Source organism: Callithrix jacchus, chromosome 2, assembly GCF_049354715.1.
Source record: "Callithrix jacchus isolate 240 chromosome 2, calJac240_pri, whole genome shotgun sequence".
Classification (NCBI taxonomy): Eukaryota; Metazoa; Chordata; class Mammalia; order Primates; family Cebidae; genus Callithrix; species Callithrix jacchus.
In genome coordinates this window covers 61,306,721-61,326,818 of record NC_133503.1, presented here as the reverse complement: position 1 = coordinate 61,326,818, position 20,098 = coordinate 61,306,721, and the positions used below count along the sequence as shown (strand labels likewise).

General features: G+C 49.3%; 1 pseudogene across 1 annotated transcript in view; it reads left to right on the top strand.

Annotated features, from left to right (window-relative positions):
- Nucleotides 1-17,881, top strand: part of LOC103791184 (potassium/sodium hyperpolarization-activated cyclic nucleotide-gated channel 4-like) — a 61,160-nt pseudogene extending 43,279 nt beyond the window's left edge. Inside the window, exons 3-8 of the transcript XR_013532720.1 lie at nt 3,722-3,878; nt 5,248-5,310; nt 5,588-5,603; nt 6,205-6,422; nt 10,164-10,239; nt 10,404-17,881. The product of XR_013532720.1 is annotated as a potassium/sodium hyperpolarization-activated cyclic nucleotide-gated channel 4-like (transcript). The remainder of the gene's footprint in view (nt 1-3,721; nt 3,879-5,247; nt 5,311-5,587; nt 5,604-6,204; nt 6,423-10,163; nt 10,240-10,403) is intronic.
- Nucleotides 17,882-20,098: the final 2,217 nt, after the last annotated feature.

The window sequence follows — 20,098 nt, the reverse complement described above, 5'->3', positions numbered from 1 at the left end:
TGAGGAAACTGAGGTTTGGGGTGGAAAAGGCAGTATCCACCCACGGTGGAAGATGTGTGGCTCTGTCCTTGCATGGCAGTTGAGAAACTGCAGAAGGACTGAGAGCAGGGCTTCCCCAAGTGCCATGTATGGCAGAGTGACCACCTGCCTGACAAGGCTTGAAGGGACCTGGAAATGAAGGTGCTCAACCCCTGCAGTCAGAACCAATATCATAAGAGGGAGTTTTAATGAAATATAAAGAGCAAGGCAAATCTTTGCCTGTGCAACTGACTTTCAGGTAGCCTGTGGCCTCAGCCAACAGTGACACACCAGTATTTAGCAGCCTCTCCCAGAAACGTCCAGCCTTGTTCTCAGCACCATGTCCTGGGTGCCACAGAGTGGTGCAAGTGAGTTGAGTGTCTTCAAATCTAGGGCACCCCCTCGCCTGAATGGATGTGCCCCCACCAGCTCTTCCCAGGCAGCTCAGATTGTGCTCTAGCTTTGTGATGTCTTAAAACCGTCTGCAACATGCCCCTCCAGCCCTCCCACCTGCACCTACCCAGGGCCCACAGCCCTCCTCACTGCAGTCCCAGGCTTCACCACCACTATGCTCTCAGTAGGACACGGAAGTCTGTGTCCCCTGCAGGAGAAGGCACTTTTCTTCCCACAGAGACAAGGGCAGGTTCCCTGTGGACTACATCTTCCAGAGTGGGTGCCTTTTAGTTCTTCAGATGTCTATGCTAGCAGAAGCCCTGCCTACCACCATTCTCATCACTGTCATCATCAACTTCACCTTCATCATGAAGCCCTTCTCAGTTCCTGAAACCTTACCACATGCTCTGTGCCATGTTCACTGCTGAGATCATGATAAAGGCAAAATTAGACAGGGATCCGATCTTGGAAAAAAGAAGTGATGAAAAGAAAAACAAAGATGATGCAGAAGGAAAGGAGGTCATTGCAGGAAAATGCGCCCCCCTCGATGCTCTGTCTTTAAGGCCCGGGGTGATCTGCCCAAAAGAGCAGTCATTTTGGCCTGTGACAGTCTGGGACTCTTTCTAGCCATGGCCAGAGGCTTTCTTGAGCTCCCGTATAGTACCAACTCATTCATTTAGACATATGTGCATTTATTCAGGCAATCAGCAGATACTTCTGATGCCTGCTTGTGCTAAGTGTGGAGGAACGCAGAAGTGAGAAATAGAGAAGAGCCCTGCTTTGCGCAGCAGCACACAAGTCAGTGAATGTCGTTTCAGATGGTGAGAACTCCAAGAAGGAAATACATCAGGGCAAAGAGTCATGGTGAGAAAGGGAAGGTAGGGCCCTTGGCTGTGTGACACACAGGGATCCAGTTTCCTTCCTTTTCATGGAAGTGGCTTTTGAGCCCAGACAGGATGACCAGAAGGAGCTGGAGGCAACATGCAGGCAGATGGAAGAGCAAGCCCAGTGCTGAGGCCCTGGGGCAAGCGTGAACTGGCCTGAGGCATTAAAGACACAAAAGAAGGCCACTGTGGCCAGAGATGGCCTGAGGCAGAGTCAGGGAGGCCAGTAGTTGGGGACCAGGATTCCAAGGGCCACAATCAGCAGTTGGAGTGTATCCACAGGTGCAGTGGGAAGTCATTGTAAGGTTTGTGGTAAGAGGGTGACATGGTCTGATTTATGTCTCCAAGAGGTCTTTCTAGCTGCTTGGTTGAGAATAACTTGGAGCGGTGGAAAACTTCATCAAGTATTTGGGTCCATTATCTTTGGGGTTTCTAGATTGGAGTCATATTGGGATTGGAGGGAAGTAGATAGCTTTGAGAAGTCCACTTAGGTAGCAGAGCCAAAAGGACCTGGATTGCTGGTGGATGGGATGTGGGGAGGGGTCAGAGACTCATGGCTGACTGGTGGGTTTTTGTTGCTCAGCCTCATGAAAGGCAACACCAGTTGTGAGATGGAACAGGTTTTGGATGATGTGTCCATGTAGAGATAGATTGAGACAGCTGAACATGTGAGCTCATTTGTGTCACTCTTAAAATCTACCTGTGTGCTTCAGGCATGACAGAAGCAAGGAACTGGGGATGTCCCAGGGCTTGAAAGAGGAGCACAGGGAAGATTGCCTTCATCAGAGGAGAAACATTGCCAATCTCCACAGCCCCTTGTGATGGGGCAACACAGTTGCATCCTGGGAGCTCCTCAGCCAAGGGGACCCCACTCAAGGTGCTTCCAGAGATGCCCTAGGCTTTGATACCCTCAGCAGCTAAAGAAACCTTCAGTGAATTTAAATAGAGGGTGGCTATGGAATTTCATGTCCATAGTCAGGTGTGGCACTGTTGTCCCCTCTGTCACCAGGGCCATGGGGAAATGATGGGACAGGCTTAAGCTACCAGACCCCATGAACCTTTAGCTGTCCATTTCATCCTGAAAAGACTCCCAGATTTGCAGCTGGAACATTCAAGGTTATGCCCTTGATGGGGGCCACAGGTGGGTATGACTGCAGGTGATTAGCTGTGGACAAAAAGTGTTCATCTTTGGTCACTAGTATCAGAATATCCTACCACTAGCTACAGGGCTGGAGCTGGAAGACCAGTAGACAGGGGCTGACATATCTAGGCTCTGTCTCTTTGGGCCTAGTTTCTACATCTGAAATGGGCTTAAACTAGGTATCTGTGGCATTTGACTCAAGCCCCCCTCCAAGAGGGCTGTCTTTGCCTGGAAATAGTATGGAGGGATCAGAATGGGGGTTAGGTGGCTAGACCCATTCCAAAGTCTCCCAGGCCACAGAAGCAAGGCCAGAACTTCCAGAGACTTTCCTCTAGACTTGCCTCCACCTCTCCATCCCCCACTGCTCTGATACCAGGGAGACCCCAGCATGGTAGCTTTGGAAGTGGGTGGGGATATGCCTACCTTGGCCCTGCCCAGCTACAATGCAGCCCCCACCTGAAGCTGCAGGAGTGGAGAGGTGCTGGTGACAGCAGCTGGGGTTAAGGGTGCTGTAAAGGAGAGCATTACCCGAAATACATATTAACCAGTCATGAAGATTAATTATTAATCACAACTTAGCAATAAATAATGGTTTGTAATTTATTGAACACTCCTCTTCCCATTACTAAGCACTTTGTTTATATAATTTAATCCTTAGCCCACTCAGATGAGAATTTTTATCACCATATTCCAGATGAGAAAACATGATCAGAGAGGTTCAAGGTTACAGAGCTAGGAACTGGGAAAGACCTGGGCTTGGGATCAAGGTTTGCCTGAACTTGGGACCTGAGCCTGTGCTGCTTCCTCTGCAGTTCCATGGCTGCCCTGTGTGGGTCTTGAGAATTTAGTGATAGATTTAGGGAAATAATCCCTGGCATGTCTGCAGACCTTGGATCCCTGAGGAGCCTCAGGCTGTCAGGTTTTTCTCCCTGGTGTCCTCACACTCCAGGCACACTGAGGAAGTTACTTCTCTGCTCACTTCTGGGCTGCATGGAGCTCTAGGTGTCCTTCCACATGTCCTGAATGGTTAGACCTTCCAGGAAGACCCCCCCTGTCTGTACAGATGTCAGGAGATATCCCTCTGGGACCCTGCAGCCTGCAGTCTTCCTCTTCTGAGGCCTGGACTGATGCCTTCCCACCCCACCCCCAGCCTGGACTTATACCAAGTGGATTCCCTGTGGAGTCCGTGTAGAGCAGTGTCCACCAGCAGCTGCAGGGAAGGGAAAGGGGCCACTGCCCCTCCTGGCTGCTCACCTAACCCGGCCAACTTCTTCTCTGCCAGCAGATCTTCCACATGACATACAACCTGGCCAGCACCGTGGTACACATCATGAAACTCATTGGCATGATTCTCCCACTGTGCCACTAGGATGGCTGCCTGCAGGTCCTGGTGCCCTTGCTGCAGGACTTCCTGATGACTGCTGGTGTTCATCAACAAGGTGGTGAGTGCACCCTGCCTGGCTCTCTCTCTGGGCCATAGATGGGCTCTCCAGAGGCAGGGAGGCAAGATGTGGACTTGGAACTTCTGATTTCCAGCATGCAGGAGCCTGAGTGCTGCCTGGCACTGAGGGGCATGTTGCTGTACCCAGTATAAGCCCAATCATGAGTGGCCATTCCAGGAATCCATTCACAGCTCTGGGTTGGGAGCTGATAACTCCACCTTCTCACAGCCTCCATTGCAACCGGGAGCTTCAATATTTGGCCTTGATTTTACCCAGGGAGACTAAGTCATGGCAGTCTCAGGTTGTACCAAGTGTGCCAATGTTGGGCTGGCAGCTCCTGCCCTCCTGCCTCTGCCCCCTAGAAGATAAGTCCTTAAAAGCTGAGCCTGAGGCTGGGTGCAGTGGCTCATACCAGTAATCCCAGTGCTTTGATTACTCCAGTGCAGGACGATCGCTTGAGCCCAGGAGTTGGAATCCAGCCTGAGCAACATAGGATGTGTGCCTGCTACACAGGAGGATCCCTTGAGCTCACTTGCACTTCAGCCTGGGTGACAGAGCAAGATCCTGTGTCAAAATGAAGTGTCAAAATGAATAAATAAATAAAAATTAAAAAAACAAAAAGTTGAGCCAAAAAAACAGACACCTTCGAGGGTACTATTTGCAGCCCATGCAGACTCCCAGATCATGCGTGGCCACTTGCTACTCCAGCAGCAGAGATGGGATGCTCCCCTTCCCCAGCATATCCTGCTCCCAGGTGGAATCCCACAGGGGACAGCAGGCTGGATGGAGCCTGACCCCACCCTATCCCTGCAACCTTTTGAGTGCATCAGGGTGGGGGAGAGAAGTTGGACTTGGGGCCTCAGAAGCCACAGGGCAGAGTTTCTAGTCCTCCTGTGGATGAGGTGGGCTCCAGGCTGGATGGAAGACCCCCTGGAGCTGTGAGCCTTTCTGGGTCTCTGGTGAACCCCTGCCTATTCCAGGCTCCCTCCCAGTCAGTTTGGTCTGAAGGCAAATTCCCAGGGCCCCAGGGGAGGAAGAATCGGCTTTTAAAGAGGCAAAAGAGATCCTGAAGCATCTTTCAGCATCAAACAGGCCTTTACAAAACAGCCTTTTGATGAGCTAAGTGTAAATAAATCAGCCATATGGATTGAATTCCTTGTTCCCAGAGGCTCAGCTCTAAAGGCCAGGAGTGCTGACTGGAGGCTGCTGGGGGCCTGCCCCTCTTCCCCAAGGCTGTGATCCCAGGCTCCTTCCACTACTGGGGATCAGCCCTACTGGCCCCCATGCCAGTCTAGACTGAGCCACCAGACTGGAGGAGCCAGCTCAGCTCTGCTCAGGGCAGTCTGGTTGACTTTGAATATGGCTTAAGGCTCATGAGCTCCTATGCCTTCCCCAGAGGACTGGGCCTCTGGCAGGTGCTCTATGGGCCTGGGTAGGTTTCTGCACTGTGGCTCAGGCATCTGCCCTGTGAGCAGAAAGACACCAGGAAGGTGGCCAGTGCTGGCATCTGTCTGGTTCAACCTGCCTTCATTTGGGGCAATGTTTTCTCTATGTGAGGGTGGCAGGCCCATATATGAACTAAATTCAAGAGATGGCCCTTCTCATCCCAGTGTTTCTGTACTGAACCTTCCTTGAGACACTGGCTGGCTTTGTAGACAAAAATAGCCAAGAGCTTCCCTCCTCCTGTCTCCACTCCTTGTGTGTTCCAGAGAGTTTGCCTTGGGGGTAGTGGGAGGAGAACTGTTGGCCCCAGCCCTGGCAGAGGCGGACAGGGTTCCTGCAGGAGGCCAGTTAGCTCATAGCTTTAACTTTTGCTCACCCAAAATTAGGACAGTGTTTTTTGGCTGTTTGCCAGAGCTTGTCCCCTCAGGGAAGCATATCTGGTTTTATAATTGAGGTCAGTGGGGAAATGGGCTTCACTTGACAGCTGTATAAGGGGTGAGTGTGGAGCTGTATTAGCAAGAAAAAGACAGCAGTGTGGCTCAGTCCTGGGCCTTTGCTATGCAGCCAGGAAGCAACAAGCTGCCCCACTGGGGCTGGGGATGGGACCAGGGTCTGGCTCCCATACCTTCACTGGGGCTTCCAGTCTGATCCCTGCCCGCACTGCAAGAGGAAGGCTCACGTGGGGGACTAGCTGACAGCACAGGCTGCCTCTGTGGGCCTCCTGCCCCTTACCCAAGGCTTTCAGCCAACAGAAAGTTTGGTGAGCCCTGGGCCCAGCCACTGAGAAAGTTAGATTGAGGGGAGGAGGTGGGAGGGACTTTTGTTGCTAGTGATAATGGCCTTCTCTCTCGTCCATTGCCACCACCCATCTGTCTGTCCATAGAACAACTCCTGGGGGAAGAAGTACCCCTATGTGCTCTTTAAGTCCATGAGCCACATGCTCTACATCAGCTTCGGGCAGCAAGTACCAGTGGACATGTCTGACGTCTGGCTCACCATGCTCAGCATGATCGTGGGTGCCACCTGCTATGCCATGTTAATCGGCCATGCCACTGCCCTCGTGCAGTTCCTGGACTCCTCCTGGTGCAGTACCAGGAAAAGGTACCTCCACCCAGGGAGAACCTGCACATTGGTGTCTTCCAGTCACCACAGCCTGGAGTCCCCAGTGGCCAGGACTCCACCCCAGACCCTCCTTCTGTCTGGGCCCCAGTGCTGTGGTTTCACCACCTGGCCCCACAGGCTCTGTGTCCATCTTTGCAAAGTGGGGTCTGCAAGGCATCAGCAGCCCCACCTCCTCTCTCAGATCCAGGCAGTTTATTTCATGCCTCCCTGTACACTCCACTCGCCTCACACCCAGCCCTCTCCACTCCAAACCTCCGATCTTCCAGATACCCAGGCCAGAGACTAGGAGCCTCTCTGTCATCAATGCCTACGTCAAAGCCACAGCTCCTTCTCTGCATCCTAGCCACCCTCCCCAGTCACCATCTTCCTCTCTCCCTGGGGTCTCAACAACAGCTCCCTCACCACAGAGAATGAATCCAGTGGTCTGGAGTCAGGCCAACTGGGTCCTACCCCAGCTTCTCTGCTGCTAAGCTCTGAGTGTGGGCCTGCGCTTCCACAATGTGGGGCCCCGTTTCCTCATCTGCAGGGCGGGCTGGTGCCTGGCATCAGGCCATGGGGGTTGCGAGTAAGCTCCCCCAGATTTATCAGCTAAGCATGTTCTGCCCTGGCAATTTCCACTGGATGCCTCACACAGCAGTTTGAGTGGCATCTAAAATATATCAGCCTGATCCTATTGCTCCTCTGCTTAAAACTCTTCAGGGACTTCACGTTGCTCTGAAGATGCAGATTAACTCCTAAGCATGTTTTCCCAGCCTGACATCTGAGGGGCATAACCAGGGCTCTGCTCTCATGCTCAGCTCCTGCCCTGGGCCCTGCACCCTTTATTCTAGCCTGGCCAGACCTCTCTCCCCATGCCCACTCCTGCCACAGGGCCCAGACACGGGCTTTCACTCGCAACTCTCCTGCCCACTCTCCACCTGACACCCTCTGTGCATCCAGCCTCACCTCTTGGAGAAGCCTTCTGTGACCCAGCTAGCCCCTCACTCTGGGCCTGGCTCATAGGAAGGGCAGAGGCTGGGAATGGAGAGGGCTGGGCAGGTTTCTCATGTGACCCTATGGCACCCTCTCCTCCTTCACCACACTCAGCACTCCTGTAATGATGTAATTAACCACAGGCAGCCATCTGTTAAAAGTCTGCCTTCCCTCTCTAGGCCATGGCTCCATGAGGGGAGGACCCAGTGTGTCATTCTCCATTTTATGCCCCATGCCTGGCACATAGTAGGGTCAGCATTTGTGGATTCATTGCCTGCCTGCCCCAGGCACTGTCCCTTGGTGGGGTGACTGACAGGTGGTGGCCACCCAGGTGTGGAGGTCCAGGTCCCATGATGCCAAGAAGAGAGCTCAGGAGACCCTACAGAGCTGGAAAGAGAGAAGAGCTCACCCTGGGGAAACAGAGGAAGGAGGTGGTGGAAGGTGGAAGAGAATTCAAGGCCAGATATCAGGACAAGCATGAACACAGGTGTGGTGGCAGAGAAACTAGCCTGGCTAGAACACAGGGTCCTGGGTTAGAAGGAAGCAGATGAGGGGGAGGTAAAGAAGGCATTGAGCTACAAAGGTCAGGGTGTAGCCCAGGTGAAGGATCACTCTGGAGCCAGCACCAGGGCCCAGCCTGTGACTAGGGTGAGGCTCAGCATGTGAGTGGGGTCAGGGCTCTGTGTGTGTGTCACCAAGGCTAGGGTTTAGTCGGATCAGGATCAGGGATTTAGAAAAAGCATCTGGGGCCAGGTGCAGTGGCTCACAGCTGTAATCCCAACACTTTGGGAAGCTGAGGCAGGCAGATCACCTGAGGTCAAGAGTTCAAGACCAGCCTGGTCAACATGGTGAAACCTTGTCTCCACTAAAAGTACAAAAAAAAAAAGAAGAAGAAAAGAAAAAAAATTAGCTGGGCATGGTGGAAAGCACTTGTAGTCACAGCTACTTGAGGAGGCTGAAGCAGGAGAATTGCTTGAAGCCAGGAGGCGGAGGTGCATTGAGCCAAGATCAAGACACTGCACTCCAGCCTGGGTGACAAAGGGAGACTCCATCTCAAAAAAAAAAAGAAGAAAGAAAGAGAGAGAGAAAGAAGAGAGAGAGAGAGAGAGAGAGAGAGAGAGAGAGAGAGAGAGAGAGAGAGAGAGAGAGAGAGAGAGAGGAGAGGGAGAGAGAAAGAAGGAAAGAAAAAGAAAGAAAAGAAAAGAAAGAGGAGAAGGGTCTGGGAGGCTGGGCATGGTGGCTCATGCCTGTAATTCTAGCACTTTGAAAGGCTGAGGTGGGCTGATTTCTTGAGCCCAGGAGTTTGAGACTGGCCTGGGCAACATGGCAAAATCCTGTCTGTACAAAAAATAAAGAAATTAGCCAGGCATGGTGGCATGCACCTATAGTCCTGGCTACTTAGGAGGCTGAGGTGGAAGAATCACTTGAGCCTAGGAGGTTGAGGCTGCAGTGAGCTGTGTTCACTTCACTGTACTCCAGCCTGGGCAACACAGCAAGATCCTGTCTTAACAAAAACAAACAAAAAAAGCATCAGAGTTCATTTTAGGGCCAGAGTCAAGTTGCCTGTGGCTTTTCATTTGAGACTTTAAAATGTTTATTCTTTGGCTAATATCCAAATCTACCTGATAAATTTATCTTAAATGTCCTCCCTCTATCCCCATGTCTGTCTCTCACCTGGACCACTTCAACCTCTTGCCCCATGTTCAGACCCTGCCTCCACACCCCTACCTATTCTCTGGGGATCAGGGGAAGAATTTTCTAAAACACCAGGTATTCTGGCTGCCTCTGCCCCTATAATAAGCCAGGAAGTCACTGTCTCCTGGGACTATGTATAATTTCACATAGAGGCCAGGGTGGCTGGAAGGAGTTTGGGAAATGTCATTTGTCAGCCCTCATTTGCCTGTGGGTATTTCGCTGCAGCAGTTCTGTGTTTCCACCTCTTTGGAGCACACATAGATGCAGAGAGGTCACCCCATTTTGAATTGCTGCTGGGGTTATAGGGACTTCCTCTACTTCACATGCAGAAGGGGTCTCTGTGGTTGCCTAATCAATACCTCCCATCCCTCATCCTTCTCTTGAGAATCCCACTGTCTACTCACAATCTAAGATGGTGGGAGCAACATCCACTCTTCTCAGTGAGGGTAGTCAGGGTAGTTTCTTAATGTTTGAGACCCAGGGACTCACAAACCTTTTATCCCCGAGCCTCTATTTGAAGGTCCCCTCAAATCAGTCTACCCTGCTCTTCCCTTGCCTGGAGTTGCTCTCAATGAAATGACCCAGGGTCTCAGCTGAGGCTGGGTTTGGATTCATAGCATAGAGCAGCCAGGCATCCTTGCTTCTGCCTCTGAGCATTCTGACCATCACAGCCTCGCCTCCTGACTGTGCCAGTCACTGCTGGGAGGAAACAGTTTCCCTCCTCCCAGAGTCGGTGAGACCTCCCTGTCACCAGTGTAACATTCCAAGGAAATGTGATCGACTTCCCTGATGATACAGTTGATGTGTCCTGTCACTGGGCTTTGGGCAATCCCTGCTGCACCCCACCCACCTCCTTAGTATTGAACACAGTGAGGACCAGATGCCAGCAGGGCTTTTGCCTTCATGCCAAGCAGCTGGGAGCTCTGGCAGTTGTTTTGAGCACAGTGAGGTCATATCTACACCATTGACTTCAGGTCTTAAGGAACTAACTTTGGCCAAGAAAGCCCCCAGGGTGGGTTCTGATGTTCTGGCAGAGATCTGCCTGCTTACCAGGGGCCGACACAGAGCTAGCATGAGGGCCAACACCTACTACCACCTCTGTTTGCTGAGCATGGACAACTTCAACGAGGTGCTGGAGGAGTACCCCATGATGTGAAAGGCCTTCGAGACTGTGGTGCTAGACCACCTGGACCACCTGGACCACATCAGTGAGGGAGGTGGGCCACAAGTGGACTGAGGGGGGATTGGGGGTAGTGGGTGGGGCATAGGCAGGGCTTCCTATGCCTAAACTAGGTCTGCACCCCATCTCCTTCCACGCTCTGCTCTGAGTGCCCACTCTCATTCCGTGGCCCAGGCAAGAAGAACTCCATCCTCCTCCACAAAGCACAGCATGACCTCAACTCTGGCATCTTCAACTACCAGGAGAATGAGATCATCAAGCCAATTGTACAGCACGACCAGGAGATGGCCCACTATGCACATTGCATCCAGGCCACAGCCTCTGCCACCCCGACCCCCAGGCCTGTCATCTGGACCCTGCTGATCTAGGCATGGCTGCAGGCCATCGCCCTCACCCACCACCCTCACCTGCCTGCTGCCATCTTCTGCCCTCCCCTAGGATCTGGGCTGGGCAACCTCAGGACTGGGCAGATGCCAAGGCACCTGAGGTGGCTGCAATCCCTGGTCCCTTCTGCGCTGGGCTCTGCCTCACCCACCAGCAGCCCATCCCAGGTGGACATGCCATCTTCATCCTCCTTCCACATCCAACAGCTGGCTGGATTCCCTGCTCCCGCTGGACTGAGCCCACTCCTGCCTTCATCCAGCTCTTCCCCACTCCATGGGGCCTGTAGCCTCCCCCGCTGCTCCCACACCATTAGCTGCTGCAGCTGCAAATCCACCACAGCTGGATTTGGCCACTTCCACAAGGCACTGGGTGGCTGCCTGTCCTCCTCTGACCCTCCCTTGCTCACCCGCTGCAGTCAGGCACCCACTCCCCACAGGCTGCCCAGTCACCTCCTGCACCACCCAGGGCCCAGGGAGGCCTGGGACTCCCAGAGCACTTCCTGCCACCCTCACCCTTCTCCAGGTCCCTGTCATCTAGCCCTGGGCAGCTGGGCCAGCCTCCAGAGAACTTATCCCAAGGTCTGGCTGCTGATCCACCGAGCACACTGTAGACACTCCCAGGCTGCTGTCCCTTGTGGTACGGGCTTCTGGGGGGGCTTCCCCTGTAGCCTTTATTGCCCAAGGAGGTCTCAGCTCCCCCAGCCACAGCCCAGACCCCCCAAGAACTTTCCTGAGTGCCCCACCCTGGGCCTCTGGGTCCCACAGCTCCTTGCTCCTGCCACCCGCATCCAGCCCCCTGCCACCTCAGGTACCCCCCAGCACTGGGACATGCCCTCTGTTAGCCCTGGCAGCCTCACCCAGGACCTCAAGCTCATCTCCACATCTCAGCAAGCCCTGCTTCAGGATGGGGCACATACTCTCTGCAGAGCCTTCCTGTGCTCCTCAGCGGAGTCAATGGCTGCTTTCATGCTCTTCCCCAGGGCCAGGGGTGGCAGCAGGGGCCTCGGTCCCCCTGGGAGGCCCTATGGTGCCATCCCTTTCTGGGCCTAAGCCCCACCCCTGGAACCTGAGAGAAGGGCCTGGAAATGTGCTCCAGTGCTCACTGGGCCAGGAGGGAGTAAAGGCACCAAGGGCTCATCATCTACCCAAGAGATGGGGCAGAAGGTTCACAGATGGGCCAGGTGACAGGGTCCTCTCCTGAGACCAAGGCAGAGTCCCTGAAGCAGGAGATGGTGACCTCCATTTAAGGAGACCACAAGGGAGGAGGAGAAGGGCAAGATGGTAAGTTCTTGACCCCTACGACTAACCCACCCAGGGAGAACTGTGTGCCGGAGCTGGGTGGTTGCTTCTGTGTGCCAAAACCTGGAAGACACAGGTGCTCCGTGTCCCTGCTCAAGTCTGTCCCCACCAGCCACAGTATATGCAGCCAGTCAGCTAAGCCCTACGTAGGGATGGAACCAGGTACCTGGACCTCAGCTACAGCAATGCTCAGCTTAGGGGCTCTAGGTCAGGGCCAGCATCCTCCTCCAGCCTCCCTTGCTCCCTGGCACAGGTCATCAGGGACTTCTGCCTGTGCAGGGACCCACCCAGGTCAGCACTGGTCCTATGTGGGCCTTCCCTGATGGCTCACCATAGTGAGGAAGCCCTTTATAGGACCTCACCCCATGAGGTCTGTGCCTCCCCTGTGGAACTGCCCCGACCTCTCTGAAGTCAGGCTGGCATGCATCCTGTGTGCATGTGGGAGCCTCCCAGGCAGCCTCAGCAGCCTCTGACCAGCAAAAGACTGGGCCCTCCTGCCCCTTTTCTCTGGGGCCACCAGCAGTGTTCTCCTGGCCACATGGAAGTCATAAGTCTGGGAGCTAGTGCTTGCTTGGTAATCTCATGGGGCCCAAAGGTCCAGAGGCACAGCGCTCAGGTATGTGGGTCATGCCCTGTGAGAGGGGGGCTGTGATCCCTCCAGGGACAGCCCCAAGCACTGGACCCTGATATACCCTGACTCAGGGTCACCATCTCTTTCCAATTCATACAAAGGCTCCACAAAGGTGTTGACAGTTCAAGATCATTCCTGGCCAGCCCTACGGAGCCTGTGCATGTTGGGTGAAGCTGTACCCAGGCAAACGGTGCAGGCTCCTCACCCAGAATTCTCCCTAAGGAACCCCTGGCACGCCTGAAATCAACCAGGTTTCCTCCTGCAGTAACCCCCATGGGGCACTCCTGAAAAGGCAACGAGGAGACAAAGCCTAGCTTCTGGCTGCTTCAGCTGCAGCAGAGAAATCCCCCTGAAATTCAGAGACAGAGCCTCACCTCATGCCTTCACAGCCCCTACAGGAATTGGCTGCTGGATCCTGTCCCAGGTCAGTACCCCTGGGGGCACTTCTCTCTTGTTTATCTTTCTTCCATTAGAAAGCTCAAAACTCCACTGCCAAAGCCCTTCATGGCACCCTCTACAGCTTGCTTCATTCCTGGTGGCCTCACCATCCTCACTTTTGTACCCCAGAAAGCCTCAAGTCATCCTTGACTCCTCCTCATTCTTAAATCCATGGGCACCACCAACTTTGCTGGCTGCCCTGCCCACACAGAGAATCCTCTCTCCATCCCTGTTCCTATGGTCTGCCACCACTCAGGTCCTCAAGAGGCCTCCTGCCCCACCTCCCTCCTCCAGTCTTTGGAATCAGTCAGCTTTGAGGATGTCCCCAGCATGGAGGTCCCTTCCCAGGGAAGTGACAGCTCTCCCTGGGCTTGGCAGTAAGCGAGGTCAGGAGTTCCATGCATGACAGCTGGGGGCTGCCTCCCAAGCCCAGTCCTGGTGATTGGCTGCAGGGCCTTGCCACAGAACCCTCCGTACCTCGTTTTCCCTTGATTGTGACAGAGGGACAGCAGGGCCTTGCTGGAAAGGGTACTTGAACTTTAGGGGAGGGAACAGCAGTATTCTCCCACATGCTGCCCTCAGCCTGGTCGAGCACAGCAGGCACTGAACAGAGCTGAAGACCAGCACCATGACAGGTGCAGAGGGGTCTGTGGAAATGGCAGAGCAGGCCTCAGCCTGTGTGTGCTGTGGGCTGAGTGTGTAGCTCCCTGAAATCCACAGGTTGAAATCCTCCCCCATGTGGTGATGGCATTAAGACATGGGGCATTTGGGAGGTGGCAAGGCAACAAGGGCAGTGACCTAGCGAATGGGATTGGTGCCCTCACACAAGAACCTCAGAAAGCTGCTTTGCCCACCACATGAGGACACAGGAGATGGCACCAGGGATGAGCCAGGAGAGGCCTCATGCATAGTGGATCTGCCAGTGATTTGCGTGGCCCTCCAGCCTTTGGAACTGTGAGATGTTTGTTGTTTCAGCCCTGACTCTATGGTACTTTTTAATAGCAGCCCCAGGACTAGGACAGTTGGAGACTTTCTGCTTATAGATATTCTTCCTTCTTGCTGAAGAGCCAAAAAAAAAAAGTCTAAATGCCCTTTTCTTAGGTGCTGGGAGCAAAATGAAAAAACAGAACTGACAGCAATGACCCTTCCCAGTCTCCTTCCCAACTGCAGAAATGAGCAGAGCCACATGGGCTCATAGGTAGGGCAGGCCTGACTGCAGGCATTCCCCTCCTCCTTGTCCTGAGCCAGGTCTGCTCTCTGAGCCTGCTGCTGTCCCCAGGCCAGAGACATGCCTACCAGCAAGAACCAGGTGTAGGGAAGGCCCAGGCCACAGCTGAGTTGCAAGAAACTGCTGTCTGTTGAGCACCGCCAGGTACTTTTTGACTCACGGGTCATTTTGTTCCAAAATGTGTATCCCCTTTAAACTCAGAATAGAGTCAGGTCCTGTTTGCTCTTCCTCTAGGAGCCTGCAAAGGCCCCAGCAAGTTATTCTCCTCAGGCATCCTTAGGGCACTCCTGCTCATGGCTCCCAGTCTGGGGCTCCTCTTTTGGTGCTTATCTCCAGAAAATATGCTTGGACTTATTTCTTATTAGGCTCCCAATTCTCAAAAATGGACGATTCTCCAGGGCAGGACCCTGTTTGTTTTTCCAGTGCTGTGTCCCCAGTACTTGCAACAGTGCCTGGCACACACTGGATGCCAATAAGCATTTATTGCATGGACGGATGCCTAGAAAAGGGTCGGATTCAGCTGTGAAGGGCATTTACTTAGCCATGTGTTAAAAATAAAACTTTAAGTTGACCCAATATAATGATCTAATTCCTTTGGAAGGAAGTGGAGAGGGAAGGATGTATGGGGGGAGGCAGTGGGTGGGGAGGTGGTGGAAGGGGATGTAAGGGAACAGGACTGTCATTTACCCTGGGAAGAAGTCCATCATTCAGTTCACTTCTAAAATGGAAAAACCAATAACTGGCAGTGTGAGCATTTTACTTAGAATCATAAAAGTAAATGTGAGAAGGAACAGCCAACAGACTCACATGGAATGCTTATAGGGATGGGAATTAGGACAGGGGACTGTCATTTTTCTTTATAAACCTTGTAATATGTTGAAATGTTTTAGAAAATGTCTACATATTGCTTGGATAAAGTTTAACAATTAAGTAATAAAAAAAATCTCAGGCAAACATCAATCAAAGGAAAGCATCTGTGAACTCCAAGAGAAGGTATAGGAATTATGTAATCTGAACAACAAAGATACAATAGACTGAAAATGAAAACAAAAAGAACAATCCTTCAGAAACCTGTGATACTGTAACAAACGATCTAATTCATGTTATTGAGTCTCAGAAGGAGAGGAGAAAGAGGTGGGCCCTAAAAAGGACGCAAAGATACAATGGTTGAAATCTCTACATCTGGCAAAAGATATACACTTACAGATTCAAGAAGCTGACTTACTCAAATAGGACAAACCAAATTCACACCATGATGTATCATGGTTAAACTTTTGAAAAATAAAAGCAAAGAAAAAATCTCAAAAGCGTTTGAGAGAGAAAAGACACCTTCCTACCTGTAGGAAAAAAAGTAAGAATGACAACAGATTTCTCATTAGAAAGCACAGAGGTCAAAAGTGGCTCATTTTTCAAATGCCGAAAGAAAATAGCTATCAACTCAGAATTCTACTTTCAGTAAAATATTCTTCAGGAACAAAAGAAATTAAGATATTTTCAAATGAAGCAAAAGTAACAGAATGTGACAATAGCCACTTACCCTAGAATAATTAAAGAAAGTTCTCTAAACAGAAAGAAAATACTAAAATAAGGAATCTCAAAGCATCAGAAAGGAAGAGAAAAACAGTAAGTGTAAAAAATATTGGTCAACATTTCCTTCTGATTGTCAGTTTTCTAATTTTGTTTGACAGTTGTCACAAAAATTACACTGTCTGATGTATTTCTGTATGCATGTTGAAAAAATATTTAAGACAACTGTATTATAAATATAAAAGGGTAAATTAGCATGAAGGGATATGAGTTTACTATACTTAAACTGGTAAAATATTAACCTCAGTACACTAAATTATGTATATATCATGTAATACATCAAACAGCCATTTAAAAAGCGATACAAAAAGATACACTCAGAACACTATAGACAAACTGAGGTCAAGTTCTAAAGAACTTTAAATAACCCATAGGAAGGGGAAAAAAGCCCAGATAAACTAAAAATAGAACAAAATGAAAGCAAAAAATAAAATGGACAACTTAAACCCTAAACATGTCAACAATTACGAAAAATGTAAATAGTCTATACCAATTAAAAGACAAAGTTGGACAGAATGAATTAAAGATATGACCAACCTATATGCTGTCTATAAGAAACTCACTTCAAATATAATGATATGGGCAGGCTGGAAGTAAAATGATGAAAAAAGATGTCTCAGGCAAACATCAATCAATAGAAAGAAAGCAGGAATGATAAGTATATTAATACCAGATAAAGTACATTTTAGTGCAAAGAAATTCACTGGAGACAGAAAGGGACATTATATAAGGATGAATGGGTCACCCACCAAGAAGACATAGCAATTCTAAACTTGCATGCACCAAACAACAGAGATGAAAATTATGTGAAGCAAAATTTGATTGAAACAAAATAAGAAATATATAAATCCACACCTCTTTTAACAATTCATAGAACTACTGTTTCAACACAGAACTACTTTCAGCAATTCACAGAACTACTAACAGAAAATTAGCAAAGATATAGAACACCACCACCAAAGAACACTATCTGTTCAACAGGTGGAGAAAACCCCATGTAACAACAGTAGAATACACATTTTTTTCAAATGCCCATGGAGCCTATTCTAAAATAGACTGTATATAGGCCTTAAAATAAACCTCAAAACTTTAAAAATAATTGAAATTATGTAGAGCGTGTTCTCTGACTGCAATGAAATCCAACTGGAAATGAACAATGAAAAGATAATAGGAAAACCTCTAAACAATTGAAAACAAAAAAGCACATTTCTAAATAAATTATGACTCAAAGAGGAAATCTTAGGGGATATATAAATATATGTTGGACTAAATGAAAATAAAGATGCAAATGAAAATTAGTAGGAAACAGCTAAAATAGTGCTGACAGGATGTTGGTTAGCACTAAATGCTTATATCACAGAAGAGGAAACATCTTAAGTCATTAATCTTTGTTTGCACCTCAAGAATCTAGACAAAGCAATCAAGAGGGAATAATAAAAATAAAGGCAGACATCAATGACATTTAAAACAGAAAAACTATAAGCAAAATAAAATGAATGAAACCAAAAGCAGATTCTTTTAAAAGATAGATAAAATTAACAAACCTTTAGCAAGACTGACAATGGAAAAAGAGAAAACACAAATCATCAGTATTTTGTTAAGAATATATTCATATGCAATATTGGCCTATGGTTTTCTTTTTTAACATGTTCTTAGTCTGTTTCAGATGAATCATGTCATTAGCAAACAAGCATAGTTTAATTATTTCCTTCCCAGTCTGAATGCCTTTTATTTATCAGTCGGTTACAGACTAAGACAGACTTATTTTTGTATCAGAGTAATACTAGCAATAGTATAAAAGCTGAGTGAATTCTGTGGGTCAATCCCCTTAGAGTCTGGGTGATCGCAGGGTCAGGAGCTGGCTTGGGACGTGCTTCATGAGTGTCCCTCCCCCACTGCCATCTCCCCAGGAGACAGGAGTCCCAGAGTGGCATCCTGCCTGCATCCTCCAAAGCTGAAGTGGAGCCTGCACGTGGTGCATGTGTGAACACTTGTCAGTCATGCATTCCAGTAGATGGAGCAATGAATGGGTACAGACCTGCTTGTGAGGGTCTCCTGGTCATTACTTGTTTCTTTTAAAAAAAATTTATTTATCTTACTTAAAGGTGCATACCATATCTAGCATTTCTCCCCATGTTATCCCTACCCACCATCCCCTCTCCCCCTACCCCCCTGCTGTCTCTCCCCTACCCTCTCCAACTGCCCCCAGTGTGTGATGCTCCTCTCCCTGAGTCCACATGTTCTCATTGTTCAACAGCCACCTATGAGTGAGAACATGCAGTGTTTAGCTTTCTGTTCTTACGTCAGTTTGCTGAGAATGATGGTTTTTAGATTCATCCAAGTTCCTACAAAAGACACAAACTCATCTTTTTTATGGCTGCATAGTATTCCATGGTGTATATGTACAACATTTTCTTTGTTCAGTCTCTCATTGATAGTCATTTGGGTTGGTTCCAGGTCTTTGCTGTTGTACACAGGACTGCAATGAACATATTTGTGTATGTGTCTTTATAGTAGAATGATTTATAGTTCTTTGGGTATATATGCACTAATGGGGTTGCTGGATCAAATGGAATTTCTATTTCTAGATCCTTGAGAAATCACCATACTGTCTTCCACAATGGTTGAACTAATTTACACTCCCACTAACTGTGTAAGAGTGTTCTATTTCTCCACATCCTCTCCAGCATCTGTTGCCTCCAAATCTTTTAATGATCACCATTCTAACTGGTGTGAGATGGTATCTCAATGTGGTTTTGATTTGCATTTCTCTAAATGACCGGTGATGATGAGCATTTTTTCATATGTTTGTTGACCTCATATATGTCTTCTTTTGAAAAATGTCTGTTCATATCTTTGCCCACTTTTGAATGGGGTTGTTTGTTTTTTTTCTTGTATATCTGTTTTAGTTCTTTGTAGATTCAGGATATTAGCCCTTTGTCAGTTGGGTAGATTGGAAATTTTTTCCCCCATTTTGTTGGTTGCCAATTCACTCTAATGATGATGGTTTCCTTTGCTGTACAGAAGCTCTGAATTTTAATTAGATCCCATTTGTCTATCTTGGCTTTTGTTGCCATTGCTTTTGGTGTTTTAGTCATGAAGTTCTTGCCTATACCTATGTCCTGGATGGTTTTGCCTACGTTGCCTTCTACTGTTTTTATGGTGTTAGGTTTTATGTCTGAGTCTTTAATCTATCTGGAGTTAACTTTAGTGTAAGGTATCAGGAAGGGGTCTAGTTTCTGCTTCCTGCACACTGCTAGCCAGTTTTCCCAACACCATTCATTAAACATGGAGTCCTTTCCCCATTGCTTGTTTTTGTTGGGTTTGTCAATATTGAGGATCATTTAAGAGTTGATTGATTGGCTGCGTGCAGTGGCTCATGCCTGCAATCCAAGCACTTTGGGAGGCCAAGGTGGGTGGATCACCAGAGGTCAGAATTTCAAGACCAGCCTGGCCAGCATGGCAAAACCCTGTCTCTACTAAAAGTACAAAAATCAGTCAGGCATGGTGACAGGTGCCTATAATCCCAGCTACTCAGGAGACTGAGACAGGAGAATTGCCTGAACCTGGGAGCCAGAGGTTGCAGCGAGCCAAGATTCTGCCACTGCACTGTGCCTTGGCACTTCCTGAATCACACTGTGGCTTCTCATCTCCATGCCTTTACCCATGCCATCTTCTTTATCTGGAATGCCCCCTTTTTCATGCACTTACTTGGTGAACTCCTACTCACCCTTCAATACCCAATGTAAGACATCCTTCCTCCAAGAAACTCATCCTCACAGTTCAAGCTTATGTACCCTGGCTTCTCTCTCACCTGGATGAATATCGTCCTGGATATTGGTCTCCTTGTCCACTCTCTCCCCACATGGTGAGCTCTGTGAGGGCAGAGCACCCACCAGGACTTCCTTAATCTAGTGGTTACCACCTCCTCTTTCTAAACATAAAACAGATTAACACAGTTCACAGAACTGCAGAGAACTTGAAACAGTTCAAAACCAGCTAGCCAACATGTTGAAACCCCATCTTTACTAAAAATACAAAAATTAGCTGAGTGTGGTGGCATGTGCTTGTAGTCCCAGCTACTTGGGAGGCTGAGGCAGAAGAGTCGCTTCAACCCCAGAGGTGAAAGTTGCAGTGATCCAAGATCATACCATTGCACTCCAGACTGGGTGACAGAGCCAGACTCCATCTCAAAAAGAAATTATTCCATTTGTCAGAGGAAGAGACCAAGGGACAGAGTGG